This window comes from Saccopteryx bilineata, chromosome 3 (genome assembly GCF_036850765.1).
Source record: "Saccopteryx bilineata isolate mSacBil1 chromosome 3, mSacBil1_pri_phased_curated, whole genome shotgun sequence".
Classification (NCBI taxonomy): Eukaryota; Metazoa; Chordata; class Mammalia; order Chiroptera; family Emballonuridae; genus Saccopteryx; species Saccopteryx bilineata.
This window is the reverse complement of record NC_089492.1, coordinates 146,749,571-146,755,570: the sequence shown is the minus strand read 5'-3', so window position 1 is coordinate 146,755,570 and position 6,000 is coordinate 146,749,571.

Here is a 6,000-nt window from a genome sequence, read left to right as displayed (position 1 = left end):
ACATATTATATTTGTTTATCATTCTGGTACCAGCCTATTGTCCTTTATATCCTAGTACTTCATATAAAAGGTCTACTGGAAAGTTCTATTTGTTTTTGGAATAAAACAAAATACAAATTCTTCTGATTTAATTCATGTGGCACCCATCTTGAATATTTCCACACCAATCTTATCTTCCGAATATGGTCTGAAATGGTTTGCTGAGCTGAATTAAGCCTTTCTGCAATCTTCAATGTTGTCAGAAAAGGATCTTGCTCCAACATGGTCTTACCAACATCGTCATCGATCAAAGATGGTCGCCCAGAACGTGGCTTATCAGAAAGGTCTAAATCACCTGTTTCGAATTTTTCGAACCATCTTCTGCATGTCCTATCGGAAACTGTACCTTCACCAAACACTTTCAATAAATTTCTACATGCTTCTGTAGCATTTTTTCCTTGTTGAAATTCGTAAAAATACAGTGGCATAAATGAACTTTATCAGTAGCCATGGGTACACTATCGCTTCACACATAAGACTAACGTGAATCAACTTGGTTTTAGTTAATTTGCGACATGAGTATTGAGGAGCCACTGAGCCATTTCACCCGCAGGTGTTGTAAAGTACCAAAGGCTACAGAATTAATATTAATATTATAAGAGGCTTGGAGAACATTTTATCAATTTGGGTTAAGGTGTGCAGAGAAATTGTGAGAACAGTCTCTGTACTGTGTGATTGGCATAGTCAGGATGGCCCTTGGCATTGTATTGTAAATGCAAAGGGGAGGAAAACATGGATTCCCAGAAATTCCACCATGCCTGTGGGGAAAAGGGTGAATGGCTAGCCAGGTACAGGGAGAGAAAAGCCAAAATAAACCTTTTCTTATAGCAATGAGCCATTCACGGGCATTTGTCCCCACCGAAACTACCTCTCCTATGTAAATGCAGGTGTGACTCTGGACAGAGAGATGGTAGATAAACACTAGATAATATAGGAATGCCTTTAATATGTAAAGAGACATCTTTCTACCATTGTGTTGACTTGTAAATTTTGTTTTCTCCAAAATGATGTATGGCTTGCAAATTGAACGTGGTCATATCATGTTAAAGGACATATGACTATAACCAATAGTGGTAAGGGGCTCCTAATTGCAATTTTTGCTTCTGTACTTCCCACTTACAAAACTATAAAAACTAAGTAGAACAAAGGGCCGGCGCGCTCTCCGGCAGATTTCTGTCGGAGTTCCCGCTGCTTGGTCAAGCTAGACCATAAAGCTTTGATGTGTAAACGACCTTGTTCCTGTGTTTCATGTTTCGGGTCCCTCCGAATTTGGCTTAACAGTATGTATACATTAAGTGATAAAAATAGAGAGGCACACATGCGCCAAATAAACATATGCTTACGTGTCGAAACTTGTGATAAAAACGGACAGAACTTTCTGGTAGACCTTATACATTTCAAAGCTAGTTTAACAACAACAATAACCATTTGAATGTTTAAAATTGTCCTTAACTTATAATACTTCATATGCTTCCACAACACCCTTTGAGGTAGGTATTATCAAAGACTCCTAATTAAAAAGCCATTTCTCCTAACTATAAACCCCAGAGAAACTTTCCATACATGCACAAGGAGACTCCACAAGAACATTAGAGCAGCACTGTCTGTAAAAGCAAAAATGGGAAACAAGTTCAATGTCTATTTTTTTAAGTGAGAGGAGGGGAGGGGAGATAAACAGACTCCTGTATGTGCCCCTTTGAAACTTCCATCTGGGATTGAGCTATCCTCAGAGCCTGAGGCTGACACTTGGAGTTGTCCTCAGTGCCCAGGGCTGACGCTTGAAGCAATTGAGCCATTGGCTACAAGAGGAGAGGAGAGAGAGGTGGAGAGAAACAGATGGTCACTTCTCATGAGTTCCCTGACTGAGGATTGAACCCAGGACACTCTCACGCCAGGCCAACACTCTAACTGTTGTTAGGTAACAAAAAGCTGAAAATTGATATTGATATTCTGGGAGGAAAGGTCAGGCTTTCCTATCAGGCTTTCCTGTCCCATCCCTCCCTTAAGGAGGGGAGCGAGAAGAATGTAGAAGTTTCTGGCTTGCAAGAAAAATGGGTCATTTAGTTTTAAATCCAAATTAAAAGTTAACCGAGTAGCTTCTTCTCTTTCAATGGGAAGCAGAATTTATATACCACCTAGCATTGATTATAGTTCCTCCCTTCTCCTGGAATCTTGAGTGTAAAATACCTCTAGGCTAGTGAGGGAAGAGGAACCCTTAAAGATTTGTAAATGTCTTTGATTGTGTTATCTTGAGAGTCTTAATGTTTCTGTGTATCCCCTAGACAAATGTTATAATCTTGTTAATAATTGTGCTATAATGTCACGCTCTCCCCTGCCCACACATGAGCAAGAGTATATAAGCAGCCCCTGAACTATTTTGGGCCCTGAACTATTTTGGGCACTGCACGATTTGGGTATGATGCCCGTGTCAGCCATATGTGGCCAGTATATTTAATAAATCTCATCCTCTAATAAAACTTCAAAATTTATCTAGACTGGGTGTCTCTACGTGAACTAGATGAAGTGAGGTACAGTGCCTTTCAGAATCAAGGGTGCAGTACTTTATAACATATGGGGGCTTGTCCAGGATCTGGTGTTTCACGTCACCGGATAGAGACACCCCTAATCGGCTGGTCTCTCCGGGAAGCTGCCCGGCCCTGCTTGAATCTCGAGGAAAGGTGCTCCACATAAGACTTTTCAGGGCTTCTGGTCTTCCCGTGGGGTTTGGACTTTTCTCTGATAGATGCCTTTCAGTTCCCAAATTCGACAATTTGAATAATTTGGCAGAGAACTTGAGGAGGTAAGTAAAGCAACTCTTTCTGCTTTACTGAACTTTCTGGCTTTCCTCTGAACTCTTGCTTTCACTTTTATGTGTCAGACTAAAATGTAAGTAGAGTGGATTTGGGGGCTTTGCTGAGTTGTGACTCTGGGGATGTGGAACCTCGGTGGAGTAAGTAGGGCTTTCAAAACTGTTTTGCTGGTTGTAACTAGTCTGTACTCTTTATGTTTTGAACTGGAACTGCCACGAAACAGACCAGATGTGGTCGTAAATTTGCATGGGCTCTCCAAGTCCAAGGCGTCGGTGGGGAGTTTTAGTGGTTGGTCCTGCCTTGGTTTCTAGGTGTGCTCTCAGTGAATGCCAGAAGTGGGGACATGCGTCTATCTCCAGGAAAGCTAATGGAGGTTAAATCCGTCCAGGATTAGTTAGTCTTGCATCGCACTGAATCAGTGAAGGCTGAGCTAACCTGGATTGATTAATCTCGACCCAAGACTTCCAAGAGACGTCCCTGTTTGTCGAGATCTCAGTCTTTGTTTTTAAAGGTGTCTGTTTAGAAAACCCTGGTTTAGGCCCTGGCCGGTTGGCTCAGCGGTAGAGCGTCGGCCTGGCGTGCGGGGCACCCGGGTTTGATTCCCGGCCAGGGCACATAGGAGAGGCGCCCATTTGCTTCTCCACCCCCCCCTCCTTCCTCTCTGTCTCTCTCTTCCCCTCCCGCAGCCAAGGCTCCATTGGAGCAAAGATGGCCCGGGCGCTGGGGATGGCTTCTTGGCCTCTGCCCCAGGCGCTAGAGTGGCTCTGGTCGCGGCAGAGCGACCCCCCCGGAGGGGCAGAGCATCGCCCCCTGGTGGGCAGAGCGTCGCCCCTGGTGGGCGTGCCGGGTGGATCCCGGTCGGGCGCATGCGGGAGTCTGTCTGACTGTCTCTCCCCATTTCCGGCTTCAGAAAAATAAAAAAGAAAAATAAAAAAGAAAACCCTGGTTTAAAGGAATCTCTGGTGCAGCCTGCGTGTACCTGAGAGGCCACGAGGGGGAGCCCTTTCCTCATCAGTGAGGCACAGCACTTTTTGGCATCTGGAGTGCGGTGCTCTCCACAGAGAAGAACTCCTCCCTTGTCTATTGAACTTTGTCTTTGTTTGCCAGAAAAATTAGGATAAGTAAAGCAGGCTCATTTAAACTTCTTGATTTGTGTGTATAGTATACGTCCTTTGTTTAATGTCTACACGTGTCTGTTTTAAGGCCTGTTTGAGTCTTTTGTGTTAAAATTGGAAGCTTCTGACTAAAAAGCAATCTTAAGTAGCGAACTATTATTCTCTTTGTTCTCAAATACTAGCTCCGGGGTGCCCTAGAATGGGCAAGCTAAGGTTTCTCCCCTGAAGGGCATTCTCTTCGGCTGGCTTCTTCCCCTTGTCTGGTGTAATAATTAATATCTCTATAGTCAAACACCCTCTTATTCAGGTACTAGTTAATTATCTCTTATCTTTCTTGATAGTGTATTAATTCTTAGATTCTCCTGAAACAAATTTCAGTTTTGTAATAAGTAATAACAACCGGGAATTCTAATCCTTGGATAATAAGGACAGTCTGGAATATAGTAATTGGAAACTCAGGTTGTCTCGATCAGTTTCCATACATTGATCGGTGGCTAAATTTAATAATGAATCCACTGCAGTGGCTTAAAAGCTTGCTCAATACAGAAAGGGCTGGCAAGCAAGTGATTTAAATGAAAAAAAAAAAAGCGGAGCCCACAAATTTAAAGTGTTTCTCCAAACTTTGGAGCAAACAGACTACCAAATAAGCAGTTTGAGTAAAAGAAAAACCTAGCCGGCCACATGGTGCGTGGAGCGAGGTGAGGCCGTGGCCAAAGAGAGTCAAACGTAAGCATGCCCTCTCCCCTCCCCGTTGTTCTCAGGTCTCCACCTTTGTGCTGCACCCGAGCAGAAGGCAAACAGTAAACAGCAAACCAAGAGAGCCATCAGGTGCATGGTTACGTTAGGATTCAGCCTGCTGTGTGTAGAGCAGTGGTTCTCAACCTTTCTAATGCCGTGACCCCGCAATACAGTTCCTCATGTTGCGGTGATGCCACAGTTATGATTTTGCTACAGTTATGATTCAGAATGTAAATACCTGATATGCATTATGTATTCTCATTGCTATAAGTCAAACATAATTTAAACATAGTGATTAATCACAAAAACAATATTTAATTATATATTGAGAAATATTTATTACTAATGGACCTCCTTACCTAGTGTATTGGGGCTACCATTCTGTAAATAGCTGCTTAACTAATGGATCTGTTTTTTCCAGATTAGTGGCAAGTTTTCTATATAGAACAGTGTGAACTACGTCATAGGATACACTGCAGTTTCTGCACAGCATGGTATCTTTCAGGGCTCTTTCACACTATAAAGCAGCGGTTTCTGCGGTGGAATCCACATCTCATTTACTTCAATGGGAGACCCGTGGATTCCGCAGAAGAGAGAGACCCTGTACGGCAGAAATGCAGTTCCGACACATTTCTTCCTCTCCTATTCAAGTCAATGGGAGGCCGCAGCAGGTTCCGCTCAAATATAGAGCATGTTGCTTAATTTTTTCCATGCTAGAACTTTTCCTAGAGTAGAAAAATTCCAAAGGTGGAATCCGCCACCCCCAATAGACTTCTATAGGAGGCAGATCTTTTTTTTTTTTTAGGAGGCAGATCTTTTACACTGCAGAATCCGCACAGCAGATTCCTCAGTGTGAGGCCTCTAGCGTGGAAAAATTAAGCAACATGCTCTATATTTGAGCTGAATCTGCTGCAGCCTCCCATTGACTTGAATAGGAGAGGAAGAAATGTGTCGGAAACTGTCATTTCTCCGCCTCTTATTGAAATCAAAAGGAGGCTGTGGCGGATTGTGTGGTAACCCGAGATTCTCGGGAGCTCTCTTCCACAAAATCCCCCGCATTCCCAATGAAATCAATAGGAGGCGGATTCAATGCCGGAAACCGCTGATTTCAGCAGTTTCCTCATTCAGAATATGGGAAAAGAGTGGGAGATATGGGAGATAATTATACATTGGGGAACAGTGTGAACTACATCTTATAGTGGTCTCTTATAGTATAAGACTGATGTAGTTCACACTGTGTAAATGTATGGTGCTTTGTGTAAGTGTAAGCTGCTTTGTGTATTGTGTAATGATTACAC